Raw genomic sequence first — 18,547 nt, 5'->3', positions numbered from 1 at the left:
CCTCCCCCTTCCTCCCCTCTCCCCCTCCCCCTTCCTCCCCTCGCCCCCTCCCCTCCTCCCCCTTCCTCCCCTCTCCCCCTTCCCCCCATCTCTTCACTCCCCTCCCCTCTTTGAGTCTTTCCCCAAGGTTCAACAGATGGTATTTTCACCTCATGGTTCCTGGCAGTGAATGAGTCACTATTAATAAGAATTGCTATTAAATAACAACACAAGCTAATTTGTAAATGTTAACGGTGGAAGGTAACAGAGAGATTACTTATGAAAATATGTATATTTGAGAATTTACCTACCTCACCTCTTTGAAATTGACCTTAGAATTCTGATACATGGGATTTCCACCCGTCAGTTATTTGGAATACAATAAAACATGCACTGTATAAGCTGCCGTTTGAATATTTATTTTCTCATTTATATTGAATCAAAAATTTAAAAGTGTTGGAAGTGTCAAGATGTGCAGGTCGTGTCTGAGGGCTCTGATAGACCGAGGGAGAAATATTAATCATACATCAGGGGAGGTGATAAATGGACCGTGAAACTGAGATGATGCCCCCCCACCCCGAAGAGGAGGCCAGCCCGGAAGAAAAGGATGCTTGGAGCTGGAGAAGCCGAGAAAGTCTCGGGACCGGCCGCGGGGCCTCAGCTGCGCACAAGGTGGGACAGCGGCCTGGGGCTCACACGGGCCCGGGCTCCAGCGGCCTCTGCCTCACACCTGCTCCACCAGCCGCATCTCGCAGGACCACGGTCCACGCGGAGCCGGCGGATGTGAGGAGGCAGATGAGCCACCAGCAGGGGCGCATCTGTGGGCGCCCACTCACCCCGCCAGGGGACCGTCTATGCTGTTTCTCACACCTGCCACCAAAATCCAACCTGTTCCTAGTTTATTAAGAACCCTTGAGACTTTGCTGGCTTGTGGAATGCTGAGCTGGTTATTACCAATCGATGCTGTTGTCTAGTAGTTATGGCAAATGATGGGTCCAATGGGGGCACAGGAGGAAGCGACAAGCATGCCATCCTTAGAGACGGCCATGGTTCCCAAGGGCCAGGCTGTCCTGGCATCATCCCAGGGTCCAGCACGGTGCTGATGCATGGTAGGAGTGTGGTCGGAAGCCTGGTGAGTGAAGGAAGGAAGGTAGGAAGGCAGGCCAGCAGCTAACTCTTAGCAGTCAAACCGTGGGGAAGGGAGCTGAGAGGAAGGAAAGCTGTAGAAAGGCCCAGGGGAGGGAAGGAGCCCAGGACTGCTGGCCTCCCTCCAGTGGGGCCTTCCAGAGGAGTTGTGGGGCTGATCTGCTCCTAGAATGACTGCACGCAACCTAGATCATCACAACGCAACGAGAACCATCCACCTCAGCCTCTGCTCAGGCAAAAGCACCTCATTTCCCTTGGACCTGAACCCCCATGCCGGACAGTGTCCTGTTTGTCCTGGCCACAGCAGAGCCACATGGGTGCAGGACCCAGCCCAGCATGCGATTCTCCCCAGATGGGAGTCTCAGATTTCTTGTGTTCAGTGACAGCCTTGTGCTTGGGGTTCAGGTAGCTCAGCTCAGGGCCCTGTCACCCATTCGCGTGTAAAGCCAGGAGACAGCGGGTGTGGACGAGAGGCTCTCAGAGAGAGCTGTTGGCACTAATTACATTCTTGTGATATAGCTCTGCCTGGTTTCTAGACACGACGCAAATCAGTGGAACCTGGGTTGGGATTTCTGATGGATAACGTAAGTGTTTAATAAATTGTAAGGGTGCAGGCTGGGCTCATGCTGGGGGGACCAGTTGATTCTCATTGAGAAGAGCTGCTTGCAGGAGCACGTCCCGAGCCAGCACCTTCTGTGCTTCGGGGAGGCGGGTGGATGGGGGCCACGCTGAGCCAGGTGCCCCAGCTTAGCCAACACTTCCCAGCTGGGGCAGGGAGGAGGGTCCAACATACAGGGGATGCCGCGGTGCCCGGGCCGTGCTAAGTGGGAAAAATATCGGACATAGTTTTCATGGAGAAGGATATACGAGTGGCAGTAAGCATATGGGGTTGTTGCTGAGCGGTCACGGGATACAGAGATCTACACAGGGAGACAGGGAGGGGCGAGGTGTGCGTCCACAGAAGTGACCTCCCCACGTAGAAGACAGACCACGGGCCGCAGAGGCCTCGAGGGTGAGGGGCCTCCCTGGCCTCACCAGTCCCGCTGCTCACTCTGCCCCCGTCATGCCATTCACCCTGCGGTCACCACACCCACAGGCCTCTCCAGCTGACGGACGTGGCAGACCCGTTCTCGGGAGGTGAGGGACTCTGCTGGTGGGCAGATTTCCCCTGGCCTTGCTGACCTCTTGAGATGCACTGTACCCTGAGATGCTTCTACCACCTTCTCCTCCTTCCCTCTCTCCTCGGGGGTCAGCCCCGCATCCCAGTCTGGTGGCCACCCCCTTCTCCCTCACAGGCATGGCCCTGCAGCGTCTCTCCTGTGGCTCTTCCCAACTTAGTGGCTGCCTCTCCGAGGACTCAGATGAACACAAGTGGTACAGAGAAAACATGGCCAGACGGAGGTTTGGGCCCGGCTCGCGTGTCGCTCGGCAGGCACTGAGGTGCTCGGGGGGCCCCTGGGCGGCCCCGGGCACAGTCTACAGGGCTGTGGATTCCTCAGGTACCCTGGCAGGTGCAGCGATGCGAGTATTTGAACAAAGACAGGTGTACGTAAGGGTGTTGGGCCCGCAGAAGGGTAATGAGGGACTGCGGGCCCTCGGTGAGCATTGGCGGCCCCTGGGAGCCGGCGACCCTGTGGCAGCTTCCAGGGAGGGCAGACTCAGCTCGGCAGCAGCCTGCAGACCTCACCCCTGGGGAGGCAGAGCCCGGGAGACGCCAAGCAGGTCTGTCACGAGACGTTCACAGCCGTGTGGGGAAAGCCGGGCCCGAGTGGAGCTGAAGCACCGAGGAGCGGGCCGAGCGGCAGCCCCTGTACCACCGGTCCCAGTGACCTCCTGGGACACTTCGGGCTTCCCGTGCGCCAGCCCCGCGGTCGGTGGGGTCGGAAGTCCTGTCCCTGAAGGGGGTGCACCCTTGCAGGGGACACGCCAAGGATCCCACCGGGTACAAGTTAGGGCTGCTGCCGGAGCTCTCGCAGTCCTTGTGACCTGGGGCCAGGAGGCCAAAGAGGAGTGGCCGTCCCTGCAGGGGTGAATGCCCCCACATCAACCACAGTGGCAGGGTGCGTTCCCTGGCCTCACTCTCCTCCGCTACACCCAGCGAGGGAGGCCCAGCGAGCCTGAGAGAAGATCCCTATGGGACAGCAGGCGCCCTGCGGGCCTAGCAGCAAGCCCCTCAGAACTCTGACTCCGGGGGGCAACCATGACCCTCCAGCCACCTCACTTGAAACCCCAAGGCCTTGCTTCCCGGAGCTGCTCGTCACGGACGCCTGAGCCCAGAGGGTGCAAGGCAGGCCGGTTCTGGACCATCAGCTCCTATGACGGGTGACCTGGGCTCAGTCCGTGGGCCTTGCGGAGCTTCCTTAGGATGACCTTAGAACTCGCCGGAGCCGAGTCTACCATGCTGGCACAGAGCTTTCTGCACTCCTTCTCCCCTTCGCTGGGGTTGGCCCTGCATGTGGTCGGGCGGCTCCGCTAGTCTCGTGGGTACCGGCCCTCAACATCCACACGCCAACCCTGAGGCGGTGGCTGCTTCTCAGAGGACCAGGCAGCACGTTCCTTCATCTGCGGCTTGTGACAAGCGGCCTCATGCTTTTGTTAAAATTGGATTTTATAATGTTTTTGAATTGAAATATAATGTGCATATCAACAAGAACGTGTCTTCAATGTGCAGCTTGATGTACATAAAGTAGATACATGCATGCAAAATCTACCCCATCAAGATATAGAACTCTCTAGAACCATTGAGCCCATTCCCAGTCATTACCCCCTAGACAGGCAACCACTATTGTGACTTGTCACCTTACATTAATTTGCCCATTTTTGAATTTTATTAAAAAAATACAAGAATACAATGTGTATTCCTTATGCCTTGATTCCTTTGCTCAACAGTATTTGTGTCTTTGAGATTTGTCCATTTGCTGCATGTAGCAGTGGCTTATTCTTTTTTCTTTTTTTAGGTTTTTTTATTTGACACAGAGAGAGAGAGAGAGCACAAACGGGGGGTGGGGAGCGGCAAGCAGAGGGAGAGGGAGAAGCAGGCTCCCCGCCGAGCAGGAAGCCCGATGTGGGGCTCGATCCCAGGACTCTGGGATCACTACCTGAGCTGAAAGCAGACGCTTAACTGATTGAGCCACCCAGGCGCCCCATAGCAGTGGCTTATTCTTTTGCTCATGATATGGTATTCCACTGTATAAATATACTATATTTTATTTATTCAATCTATTATTGAAGGACAGCTGGAATGAAGGGAAACATTCAGTGTTCAGCTGTTAAAATAATGTTGCTGTGAATATTTTGGTAAACACACATATGTCTATCCTCTGGGTATACACTTACTTTTTAAAAAAGATTTTATTTATTTATTTACTTATTTATATTTATTTATCTATCTATTTATTTATTATCCCAGGACCCGGAGATCATGACCCCAGCCAAAGGCAGATGCTTAACTGACTGAGCCACCCAGGCGCCCCTGGGTATACGCTTATGAAGGAATCACTGGATTATAGAGTATGTGTATGCGTAGTTTTTATAAATATTGCCAAATGGTTTTCCAAAGTGGTTGTGCCAATTTACATTCATATAGCAGAGTGTATGTTTCTATTTGTCCCACATTCTCTCCAACACTCAGCATGTATATATATATAAATATATATATATTCAAGCTTTTACATTTTGGTGAATGTGTAGTGGAACTTCACTGTGGTTTTAATTTCCCTGATGACTAATTATATTGCATACCTTTCACATTCTTGTTTCTGTTTGTGTATCCTGTATTATGAAATATACATCTAATATTTTTCCAACTTTTCTGTGGGGTCATCTTATTGACTTGATAAAGTTCTTTTTATGTTCTGGATACAAGTTCTGTGTTGGTTATATTGTAAACCACCTTTCCCACATTATAGCTTGGCTTCATTCTCGTATTTATGTATTTTGATTAATTGGTCTTAGTCACCTTAATGAAGTAAAATTTGTAAATCTTTTTCTCTTACCCATTTGTTTTTACGTCTTCTTTAAGAAATCCTTACTGAGATCAAGGTCAAGAAATATTTTATTTTTTTCCTAAGGAGTTTTTTTTTACTGTTCACTTTGAGACTTGTATTTTTTTAGAGTTGAATTTTGTGTATGGTGTGAGGTAAGAATCAAAGTTTATTTTTATTATATTGAATACCAATCAGGAACACCACCATCTGTTTAAATCATTGCTTTTCTCCACTACGTTGTAGTGATCTTTGTCATAAACCACGTGGATCTGTTTCTGGACTTTCTATCCTATTATTATGGCTATTTGTTTATCCTTGCTTCAATTTTTATGTTTATTTACACTTAAAAATAAATCCTTTTATCAGACAGTATGTGTCCTTCTCTGCAGCAGGCAGCAATGCCGCAGATACTTGGACATTTATCTCAACAGTCCTGGCAGGTTCAGCGACTTCTGGACCAAATAAAGTGGCCACAGTGATTCTGGGCTGATTTCCAGGCAGGTCCTCAGAGCTCCTGAGACTAACGATGAGTCCCCATCTGCTCTAACCTTCAGCTGTTCAAGTCATCCCAGATGGGGTTCCAGGCACTGGGAGCAAAGACATGTGATTCCCATCAGGCCTTGCCCCGAAATAAATGATTGTTGTTTTGAGCCCCTGAGTTTTGGAGCAGTTTGTTGAACCACAATAGATAACCAGGCCAGCCAATTTTAATCTTCTTCAAGATCATCTTGCCTATCCTTGACATTTCACATTTTGTTGTAAATTTTAGAACTGGCTTGCCAATTTTTACCAGAAAAGTTGCTGGGATTTTGATGAGAATTGCCGGGACTCTGTAGATTTATTAAAAAGAATTGACATCTTCAGACTCTTAACTATAGAGAACAAACTGATGGTTATCAGAAGGGAGGTGGGTTGGGGCATAGGTTAAGTAGGTGATGGGGATTAAGGAGTGCACCTGTTGTGGATAAAGACTGGGTATATTATGGAATTGTTGAATCACTCTGTAGTACACCTGAAACTAATATAACACTGTATGTTAACTAACTGGATTTAAAATAAAAACTAAAAAAGTTAAAAAAAAAAAGAATTGACACCTTAACAATTTGAGGCTTTCAGTCAATGAACATGATCTGTCATTACCTTTATTTAAAGTGTCTTTGATTTCTCCCAGATATGTTTGCAGTTTTCTGTATACAGGAATATGCAATAATGTAATGTGGGAATAATATAATAAAAATATAATATTACCATTCTCAGATACAAAATGTTTAGTGATGCTATTGCTGTTGTTAAAACTATAGTATAGTTTTAAATCTTCATTTTCTATTCTTTATGGGTTGTATATAGTGTATATTCTTTGTAGTTGGAGAACATGCTCTGTATGATTTCAATCTGTTGACAGTAAGAATTATTTTATCGCCCAGCACGTGGTCTGGGTTGAAGGTGTCCCGGGCGCACTTGAAAGAAGCTACATTCTGCTGTGGTTGATGCGGTGTTCTCTATGTGTCACTCAGTAACTGTTCTTAATTTTGTTCAAATATTCTGTCATTACTGATTTTTTATCTGTTTGTTTTATCAACAGGGAGAAGCAAGTTAAAAACTTCAACTATGATTGCAGATTAGTCTTTTTCACCAGTCTTTTTGCCTTTATATTTTGAGGCTATTTTTTAGTTATATGCAAATTTAGGGTTTGACCTTGTGGATTGATTTTTCATTGTGAAATATTCTCCTTTAATGCTACTTGCCCTAAAGTTTACTTTCTCTGATATAACTTCACTAGTTTTCTTTTAATTAATCTTTGCAACTTTCTTTTCATTAGTCTTTTCCTTTGTTAGTCTATGCTGTTATAGTTAAGGTGTGTCTCTTGTATTCAGTTTATAGTTATTTTTTAAATTTGATCTTCTGGTCTTTGCATTTTATTTATTTTTTAAAGATTTTATTTATTTGAGAGAGAAAGCGAGAGAGAGAGAGAGAGCACAAGTGGGGGGGCAGAGAGAGAGGGATAAGCAGACTCCCCACTAAGCAGAGAGCCCAGTGGGGCTCCATCCCAGGACCCTGAGCTGAAGGCAGATGCTTAACTGACCAAGCCACCCAGATGCCCCATCTTTGCATTTTAAGTAGAGAATATAGTTCATTTACATTTAATGTCACTGCTGCTATTTTAGGTTTAAATCTACCATCTGGCTATTGGAATTTTATTAATGCAATTTGTTCTTTATCATTTTTTTCCATATTACCTTCTTTTAAATTGATGCATCATTTTTATTGTTCTATTTTTTGGATCAATTAAATTTTTAGTAATTTATACTTTTTATTTTCCTTCAGTGGTTTCCCTAGAGATTACAGCATGCATCCTTGACATATCATTATTGAATTCGACCTTAAATTAGAAGATTTCTCATTTTGTGGACAATGTGAGGACTTTGCAACACTTTAATCCTACTTACCCCTCTAAACTTTGGTACTATTATTATAAGGAGCTTTAATTCAACACATATTCTTAAACCCTAGAAGACATTTCTACTATTGTTTTAAACACCCAATGTTCCTTAGGTTTAATCTAAATATTAACACTTTCCAGTTTCTTCTCCATTGCCATATTTCCACCTGGCATTATTTTCCTTCTGCTTGAACAACTTCCTACAGTGTCTATTTGAGGGTCTATTTGAGGTAATCAATTCTCTGTTTTTGTTTGTCCGAGAAGTTTTTAAATATACTTTCTTTTTTTGAAGGACATTTGCCATAGATATAGAATTTTTGTTGGTAGTAATTTTCTTTCAGCATTTAAAAGATGTTATTCCATCAATTCTGGTTTCAATAACCTCTGTGGAAAAGTACTCTCAGTCTTATTGCTTCTATGACAGTAATGTATCTTTTTTACTCTGGGTGTTTTTTTTCCCTTTTGTTTTTTTTCTCTACAGTTTTACTATGATGCATGTAGGTGTATTTTTCCTTGTGTGTGTGTGTGTGTGTGTGTGTGTGTGTGTGTGTGTGTTTTCTGTTTAGGGTAACTTATCTCTTTTGTAAAACTCTCAGTAGGTCTATCTTCAAATATTGCTCTTGCCCCAATATCCATATCATAGCTCCTTCTGGAAATCCAATCACATGTTTGGTAGACTTTTTCACCATGTACTATATGATTTATTTTCTCCCCTTGCATTTCCAACCATTTTTTTCTATGCTTCAATCTGAAATATTTTCCAGTGACCTCTCTCCAAATTTACTAATCTTCTCTTCGCTATATCTAATTTGCTTTTAAATTAATCTATGAAATTGCAATTTCAGTTATTATATTATTATTTCTTTAGTTCTAAGATTTCCAACTGAGTATTTTTTATAGATTCAACTTCTCTGATGAAATTGATTTTTCATCTGTTTTCTTGAACATCTTAGTCATACTTATTTAAATTCTGTGTTAAACTCAAATGTCTGGATCATCGGTAGCATTGTTTCTGTGGTCTATATTTTTCTCTTTGTTTTCTGTAATCTGGGCTTATTTCCTGGCATGCTTATAATTTTTGACTGAATGTGAAATATTGTATGTGAAGAATTATAAGCTCCTGAATGATGTTATTGTTTTCCAGAGACAAATTAATGTCCTTCCTCTTCTTCTTCTTCTTTTTTAATTTTTTAGCAGACAGATGAGTTTAGGAGGATCACCATTACCCATGCAAGGTCTTCTTTTTGCAGTTTGCCCATACTTTCAGGTCTCAAGTGAAGGCTGGTGGCCCTGAACAATTTTTGTCATCCCAATTCCATGAGACTGTTGTAATCCCAGCTCAATCCTTTAACCTCATAGAAGCTGCTCTCTGGCTGATTTTCTTTCTTTCTTTCTTTCTTTCTTTCTTTCTTTCTTTCTTTCTTTCTTTCTTTCTTTTCTTTCTTTCTTTCTTTCTCTCTCTCTCTCTCTCTCTCTCTCTCTCTCTCTCTCTCTCTCTCTCCCCCTTCCTCCCTCCCTCCCTCCCTTCCTTCCTTCCTTTTCTTTCAGTGGTTTCTTCAGTGAGACCTTCAGGTCTCACCCTGAGTCATGCATCTTGGGCTTTGGAAAATGTCTTGAGGGAAACTGAAGAGTTCCAGGCTCACTTCTGTGTGATTGTTTTTTCCTCTGGATCTTGTGCTCACACTGTGGCTGCTTAGGTAGCCCTAAACTCCAGTTTAGTTTCGAAACTGCTGCAAGCTCCAGCCCATGCTTCCCTCTGTGTGCTGCCAACCAGTAATCATACCCAAGAGAGAAAGGGCTTCATCATGGGCTCTCCTCTATGCACTTTCCTTCCTTCTAGGACCTTGACCTCTGATGTCCTGGCTGCCTTGGTTGGTCTCCCAGAACTTCCAACAGCTGCTTGCATGCATGTGTTGGCCTCCATAAATCAGGAGGGTTAGACTGAAACCAACTCTGTCACAGGCAGAAGACGGCTTTTGAATTTACATTTCCTATGCTGGCCTGTGTTTTATTGGCTCAAGAAATTGCTAAAACTGGTATCAGTTGTTCCTGAGGCCCATTTATCTTTTTGTCAACTCCAGAGCATATGATACTTGGCTGTCCAAGAGTGAAATGGCATCAAAGGAGGCTTTACAGTGGAGATCACCCAGAACACCATGCCCCTGGGACTCACACCATTGATATGTTTAGTTTAATGGAGAGTCTATTCACATGTCTATACTTAGCACCTAAGACTTCCCATCCATGGTACTTGTTCCTCACTATTAAAATCTGCTATTTACCACCTTGCCATCTCCTCCCCAGGCAACACCGGGAAGATCTCACTTCCTCTCTGGGCCTCCGTTTCCCCTTCTATAAGGTGAGGAGGGAATTAGGGTATCTGAGGTGTATTTTCCTAACACACTGTCTTCTAGTTTTATCTTGGCTTTAGCCATTGCAGTGGGATCTACTCAAAGGGCTTGTTGATTTGATGCAGGCATCAGACATGAGTGAGTGATCTTTTGAGCCTTACTGTTTTTGGCTAAAGACCAGAGCGTGTGTCCACCATGGTTTGGCATCCACCTTGACTGATATTGGCAACGTGATTACAATTTAATGTTTCCTTAGCCAAAACATTTGTTCCATTTTTGTTGAGTACATGGTAGAGAGGATTTCCCCACCCCATTGTTGTCTACTAGCATTTGGATATGGAATGCTAACATAAATGTTTTTGGAGCCAATCAAAAATAATTCTTTGCTCATACTTAGATTTTCTATAGTGAAACCAGTTTGTTTTGCTTCTACAGCTGACTGCTTACACCTTGCAAAATTATGAGTTGGGGTCATGTCTCCTCCTATTTAAAGTCTGCCAATGGCTTCCCTTATCCTAGAATAAAGTCTCAGAGCCTTGGTATGTCCTCCTTGCCCAGCCTCATCTGCACAATCTCTCCCTGATGCCCTAGCTCCCCAGACCTCCACTTCAGGGACTTGGCCTGTACTGTCCCCCTCCTTGGGATGTGCCTTCCTTTCCTCCTTCAGCTCTTGGGCTCCATGTGACTCCTTGGAGGCCTGCCCTGTCCCCTGATGGAAGGAGGGCACCTTGTCATTCTCTCTCACATCCTATTCTTTTCCTTGGTAGCTCCCATCATAATGTGACATTAGGTAAGCATTTGTGGGAATATTTATCAACTTGTTTTTAGTTTAAATACTGAATTGATACAAAAGAATATTTAACATCTATGTGCAAGGAATAATTATAATATGTTACCCATCTGTGAACCACCCCAGATTAAGTCCTGGAGCCCCTCCATGTGCAGGTGCAGGGGTCTTCCATCCCCCATCCCAGAGGTGACTGTCACCTTGCGTTCTGTATAACCCCCTTTGTGTTTCATTTTGTTTTACTACATTATTTAGTAATGTAGACAGCATGTGTTTAGTTTTGTGCATTCTAAAACTTCATATAAATAGAACCACACTGAATATAGGGTTTCTGACTCTGCATAATGTCCTGGAGATCCATCCACATTGGCACATTAAGTTGGACTTAATGCTGAGAGATAACATTCTGACATTTGTGCTGATTACAGGGAATTTAACTCTTCTCTACTGGGTGGACATTTACATTATTCCAAATGTTTTGGTCTTCGAGGACAGCTGGTAGGAGACTTCTTCCCTCATACCTAGAGTGGCCATCTCTGACGCCAAAGCCCTTTCGAAGGGCTGTCCTCAAACCCAGGCTTTCTGGCCAGCCCCATGGCACGTGAGGGCAGGCCAGTTCTCCCCACTGTCTCCTCTATGCTATGCAACCAATTCTCTTTAAATACTGAGAGAACAAGGGATGAATGGGTGACAGAATAAATGTGGTGGTCTCATCAAGCCCAGGCTTTCAATGACTTTTAAATGCTGGCGATGCGCTTTTTACATCCCTTGCCTGACCTTGCTCTGTGTCAGCCTGATGTGATGTCCCCACGTGCCCGGCCCTCAACCTGGCTCAACTGTGGTCACCATTTTCACCACCTCCCGAACCTCACACCGTGTCTTTCCAACATGGGAGTCATTCTTGGTCTTCTTTCTTACCACCCTCCCCAAACATTTCTGAGCCAGACCTTGCAGATCACCCCTTAGATACTTGGTTTATGTTTTCACCTCCTTCCTGCCACTACAGTGTGGTGTTGGCTGATTCAGTGCCTGGACGGTGTCTCCTTCACACACGTGGACGCCAGAAGTTGTCAGGGTTCATTTGGAGCAGGCAGGGGAGTGTGGATGGGAGAGGGCTGGGCCCCCACCACCCCTGTCTGCAGTTCAGCTGTTTTGTGCCTCTGGGACTTACACACACTCTCCCCACCTGCCTGGCACTCCTTCCCACTAAACACACCCACCTTCCCTTTGCCATCAGCTCAAACCCTGTCTCCCCTGGGGAAGCCAGCTTGTCCTTAGCCGCTCTGAGCTCCACAATTCCTGGCTTCCCTCTGCCTGGCTCTGTCTCCCACACTTGGCTTTGCATTCCTGTCATGGGCTGAATTATATCCCCCCAAATCCCTATATTGGTGTCCTAACCCCCAACACCTCAGAATGTGACCTTATTTAGAGATAATTATTCAGAGAGGTGATCAAGTAAAAGCGAGGACACTGGAGTGGGTTCCAATCCAACATGACTGGTGTCCTTATAAAAAGAGGAAATGAGGACAAGTAGGAGAAAATGGCCATCTATAAGCCAGGAAGAGGGGCCTGGAGCAGACTCTCCCCAACACCTTCCAACGGAACCAACCCTGTCAGCACCCTGACCTCTGGCCTCCAGAACTGACAGAACTGTAAATCTCCGTTGTTCAAGCTGCCCAGTGTGCAATACTTGTTACAGTAGCTGCAGGGAACAGACATAACCCCTTAGAAGTGGGGGGGTCCTCTCTCAACATCTTTGTTTGCCCAGCACAGGTGGACGCACTTAACAATTTCTGTTGAGTCAATGAGTAAAGTGTCTGAAGAGAGCACACAAGAACTTTGAGTGTTGTGCCTGGTGTGTGCAAACCTTCCTGGTGTGTGCAGACCCTCTTGGTGTGTGCAAACCTTCCTGGGGTGTGCAAAACTTCTTGGTGTGTGCAGACCCTCCTAATGTATGCAGACCCTTCCGGTGTATGCAGACCCTCTTGGAGGGAAGAAACCCTCTTGTTGGTGCCTCTGACTCTCCCCAGAACTTGGTGCCTAGGAAGCTCCAAATGCACACATGTTTTCCCCAGTGTTCAGATAAGCGACCTCTCAATGCTGGTTCAATCTCCTGGGTGAACCACAATGGCTATTTGTTGTTCACTTTGATGATGGGGACACCGGGTCCCAAAGAATATCACTCATACCAGAGTCTGCCCAGTGCTAGATCCTTTACACAAGAAGGAGGGTGTGTGTACAAGTGGACATTGGCCCATTTCCCGAGGATGGCTGGCAGGCCCACCCCCATCCCCACTCAGGGTCTCACATGGCTTTGTCCTGCTAGTAGACAGGAATTCCTTACTTCTACTTCACGATACCAAGGAGCAAAGTGCTAGGCAAGTGTCACCAGCTGTTGACCCCCTACCCTGGGCGTGTAGGAAAACTCATCTGCTCCCTCCCAGATGGGTACAAATGCTCTCTGTGTTACTGGCCACAGTCCTTGGTGGGGTTGGGCAATGATCTGGGGCTGCACTGGTGCCCTGTCTCCCCCTGCCCCCCAAGGATGGGTGTGTGTGCACGTGTGTGTTCATGTATGTACACTCAGAGGCACCTGTGCCTGGGGTGGGGGAGGCACTGCAGGTGGCCTCTGTCCTCCCTCTCTCCCTCCCTGCATCCCCAGCCCAGGCAGAGGTGCCTGGTGGTCCAGCCTGCCACGCTCTTGCTCCCTGCTCTTGGCTGTGCTTCAAAGCCACAGTCCTACAATAGGCCAAGAGTGACACAGTCTAGGTATCAGTGTGTGTCCCCTCACATCACGGAGGGACAGTTCCTCAGGTCACCACGGTGGCTGGGGTGCAAGCTAACCCATTCCCCAAGTGAACTACTTTTGGACTTTGGAACCATCTCCTGGAAACCTGCTGTGCAGCACAGAGCTTCCCTTCCTTCAATTCCTGACTTTCTGGCACAGAACCTTGGACAAGATTGAAGTCGTCTGGGTCATGGGCAGGGAGCCAGCAGCCTCCTACAGTCTCCAACAGGAAGGGGTGCTAGTGGGATGGTGGTCTTCATGTCCCCATAAACCATGGACCAGACACAACCACACAAAGTGGACACTGGGTCTGGAGTCTCACCCTGGCCTCATTGTCTCCGAATCACATTCTCAACATGGCCCCTGCTATAATGTGTCTATATAGTGTGTCCTCCCAAATTCATATGTTGGGTCCTAGTCCCGGAGTGCTGGTGATGGTGGTAGTGTTGAGGGATGGGGCCTCTGGAAGGTGCTTGGATCATGAGGGTTGAGCCCCCCTGAGTGGGATTAGTATCTTAGAAAGGAGGCTCCAGAGAGATCTCCGGCCCCTTGCACCATGTGAGGACACAGCAAGAAGTCACCAACCATGAACCAGGAAGAGGCGTTCTCCAGAACCCAGTGCTGGTGCCTTGATCTTGGACTTCCCAAACTCCAGAGCTAAGAGGAAAGCTAAATGTCTGTTGAACCCCCAGCCGGGAGCATTCTGTTTCAGCAGCCTGGACGCACTGAATGAGTCTCAAGTCACATTCTGCCAGCCGGAAGCCTTTGCCCCTCTAACAGAGTAGAAGTAGAGAAAGTCTCAACCAAACCTCATCTTTGAATTTCCAACACACAGTTGAAAGAAGGAAGGATCTGTTGTCCAGCCTGTCCAAGTTCAGGGTCCAAGATCAAGGAAATGACCCCAGTGGGCCATGGTTTCTGTAGCAGAGTCTTCCTATTGAGCCAACAACTCAGTCACCACGAAGCAGGTGCTCTGGGAGGCACTGCTGTGATGGACAGTGGCGGGGGGGTCACTGTTGATATTTATAGAGAGGTGGACAGGATGCCAGCATCCCAGGCCCTGCTCCAAAAGCCCAGTGGCTATGCCCAGGATGAGGTCTGGGCTTCTGTTTGAGCGGGCACTCCCCTGCTCACTGTGGGCTGGTGTCTGCATCGGACAACCCAGCGTGGGTGAGGGGCCATTGACAGGGGTTTGTGTGGTGAGGGGCCTCGCTTCATGCAGAAGTCATTGGACTTCACGTAATGTCTGCATGTCATTATTACATGTGTCCTGTGGTTGGGACAGCTCAGATATTGATGTCTTGTGTTCAGCAGAGGGGACTGGAGAGGGAAGGGTTTCTAGAGACTTCCCTGGAGTCCCAGATCCCGCAGCATGCAGCCCAGCGACACATTTGATTGACTGATTGACTGATTGGTTAATTAATTAATTAACCTACCCAAACCCTAGCGAGTTCTTCTGTGTCCAAGGTACATGATGGGGATGGGAAGTACAGTGGCGGACAAACTAGAGATAGTTAATTTTGTGGTTTAACAGCAAATTATTTCATTAAATAAAAGTAAGAAAAAAAGTAACTTGGAGCAAGATTTAAAGAGAAAAATCCCAGGGCAGGAAGTGAGTCTCTCTCTCTCATAGCCAATGCCTTGGGGGTGGCCACATGGCCCCAAATTCCTGCTCTACCTCGTACTGGCCATGTGGCACTGGCCACTCAGCTAACCCAGTTCCATTTTCTCATCCACGAAATGGGTACATGTTTGACTTCACAGCATCATTTGGGGCACTAAGTAGTAATATATATAAAACCTACACACATCGCTTGGTACATAAGAAGAGTGAGTGTTAGAATTATTGAGTTGTTCCTCTTGTTTAACTCCCGAGCTTACCTCCCAGATTTTGAGGAAACTCTCCCACTAGCCCAGAATGTTCTGTCTGAAATGCCAGGAGCCCTCCAGAGCATGAGTGTCCTGGGCGAGGCCAGCATGGTGCCACGGCTCCCGTGAGCTGGCCAGACGCCGGCCGTCGGCCTCGACGGTGCCCAGCTCTCCCGGCCGCTGAGCTGTCTCCACCCGCGGGTCAGAGTAGACGTAGCACCACCCTCTTCCCTGATGGCTGCCCTCATGTGGAAGTTCCTCCGTGGGCCATCCTGACCAGGTTCATCAACAGAACTTGGCAGTTTCTCTTCTCTTTCTCCTCAAAGTTGGCTTCTCAACAAAGGACTTTACCCTTTTTCTCTCATGAATGAACATGTTAGCATGTTAAAAAAAAAATAAGAGAACCATTTTGGGGGCACCTGGCTGGCTCAGTCAATGGGGCATGTGGCTCTTGATCTTGGGGTTGTGGGTTCGAGCCCCACATTGGGTGTAGGGATTGCTTAAAAATAAAATCTTAAAAAAAAATAACAACACTTTAAAAAAAAAAAAAACAGTTTTGCAGAGAGCTTTTCACCTGAATCAAGCTTCATCTTTTCCTTGACCCACCCTGAGGGGACGGCTGGCTTAAGATGGCCAAGGGAGTGAGGTCAGAGCCCAGGGACAAGAGAAGAGAGTTCCTCGGGCAGCTCAGGGAGCGGGCGTCCGGAAAGGCCAGCAGAGACGGGTGCGCTTGGGAAACCAAACAGCCTGTTCCCCCAGGACCAGGGAGAAGTCAGACCCTGTGGGTCCAAGACACCTGACCTCAGGAAGTGGGTCACCAGCAATGCTGGCGTTTGGAACTTTGTTCGGAAAAGGTGTCCACAAGCAAAGCAGGACTCCAACAATTCAGTTGAGCAGAAGTTACGCCATTTTATACAGCACTTACTTGATTTTCCTTTTGCATCGCATAAAAACTTCGTATTTTTCTGCTGCCTCAACACCCCCCACACACGCAGTGGGCCCCCCGCCCGAGCGACCAAGCACGCCAGTGTGGTGAGCTTGCCCCTGCCGCAAGCTCTCCTTCTCGCCCCCTGCCCCCCCAGCCATGACTGACGAGACCTCGCGCCACTCCCTGAGTACTCCGGCCTGACCCCCACAAGGCACTGGCCGCCCACGTGCTTGGGTCCTCCAGGGTCCCCGGTTCCTGCTGAGCCCACTCTCCGAGTCTTCCTCCCATGTGGGCCCCCGCCTCTCTCCTCTGGGACCTTCGAGCCCAGGTTTCCCCCAGTGTCATTTCTTGTTGAAACCAGCCAGAGTCGACCCTGTGGGCTGCAGCCGGGAAGCACGGCAAATGCGGTCACTTGGCTAATCTCAGCCACAGCCCCGCAAACAGCGACTCGCTTTCTGTTTTCAGATGACGGGACCGGTGCGCTGATGCCGGCAGCTTCGTGGGGTCAGCAGAGGTTTACTATACCAGAGCTCGTGCTCACAGTATTACTTTAGATAAGGGCTCCGGTCCGTTAAAGGCTGGCTTTGCAGGCTCACTGAGTGACCCCGAGGAGTTGGACCACCGTCAGCACCTGCTCTGGAGATATGTCCGTGATCCCCTGGTGGCAGGGGCATCCCTGAGCTCTTACCAGGCCTGGGTTTGCCTGGCAAACATGGATGTGAAGCATGTTGCACGGGAGTTGGAAATACTTCGGGGCTTATTCTGGGGCACGCCTGGAGAATTACCTACGGCGCTGTTAGAACGCCTATCAGCACGCTCCTTGTTGATGGTTTATCCGTTAACGACTTCATTCTGCTATTTAACAGAAAAGCACTTCCCACCGAATGTAAACTTTTATTTGTAAAAAGCCACTCCTCCATCTTCCGAAGGTGGGAGGGTGCAGGTGCACCTAAGTGCTTTGTTCTCAGGGCACATGGCTGTGGGCACCGTAACCTGTTCTGCTTCGCCCCAGCCGTGAGGTAAGCCTGGAAAAAGGAACTGGCATTCGTGGTCTGCATATTCATGGTAAGAAAGCCACCAAATTTCTCCAAGGAGCCGACTTGCATAGTGACAACCACCTCAGGGGAGCTGACGTCCATCCACAGGGCCCACCAAGGAGAGAACCCCTTCTGCAGGTTGCTGGGGGCCTAGAGGTGGGGGGCTGGCAGGCTCTGGCTCCTGGGGGGGCCTCACTCCCTGCGGCAACAGCGCCTCGGAAAGGTGGCATTCCAACATGGGGACTCGAGCAAAGTTGCACGAAAAGCATGGAAGTTCATTTCTACCTGGATTTTGGCAGGAACACTGGGTGGGCAGCTGGGATCTGGCAAAGACATTTGTGAAATTAATTTTAGGTTTCAAACACGTGTTTTGTAAGCATAGTGAATATCCATTAATGGTGCCTGGAGCCGGGGAAGCAGAGGTGACGGGGAACTGTCCCTGGACACCCGGGAGGGTGGGACACCACCAGGAAGCCCTCGCCACGTCCCTGTGAAGGCAGGAAGGCCTTAGCCGGAGGACCTGGGACTGGTTTGAAGAAGCCGCCCAGCCCTGGGGTCCTTGGGTTGTTCTCCCAGGGTGTCCTCTGCCCTCTGCTCACTGGAGGAGATGGGTCCCTACTCCACCCACCTGTGAACCCTCTCCGCCCAGGGATGCTCTTCACCGGGCAGGCCACCCAGCCCCACGCCCACCTCTGGAATCCCAGATGGAATAAGCAGAGCCATGGGGCAGTCCCTGGAGCGCATCAGCCTGTGCTTCTATGTCCCCGAGGTGCCACGAACCCCCACATAGAACGTGCTTGGTGAGCATAATGCACACTGCAGCTGAAAACCTCGGGAAGATGGGGCCCGTTGTTAGGAGTGATTGAGTTTCCTATTGTTTTGCCAGCTCCCAAACACACGGACAGATCCATTTGGAACTTGTTTTTCTTTGTTGTTGTTTAATAAAGCAGCAATCATATACCGTGTGAGATAATGGAATGGTTGAATGCAGACTTGAATTATTTTATTTTATGGAGTCTTAATTAGATTTGTAATGCAGAGCTCCTAAATACCAAATGTTTGCTTAGATTTAATGAGACCTGTTATGGAGACTTAGAGAATTGTAATTCTCCTATTAGCTCAACAATGCCACGCACTGCAAAGGAGAGCATCAGTCAAGTCACGGAGCCGCTCCTGACGCTGTGGGGGACCCGGTCCTCATTTCTCCACACCGTTTTCCCTGGGTTTTCTTGGTGT

The sequence above is a fragment of the Callorhinus ursinus genome, unplaced genomic scaffold, assembly GCF_003265705.2.
Source record: "Callorhinus ursinus isolate GAN/ISIS: 27379988/994484 unplaced genomic scaffold, GSC_fseal_2.0 scaffold2, whole genome shotgun sequence".
NCBI lineage: Eukaryota > Metazoa > Chordata > Mammalia > Carnivora > Otariidae > Callorhinus > Callorhinus ursinus.
Note: the sequence above shows the minus strand (reverse complement) of the source record.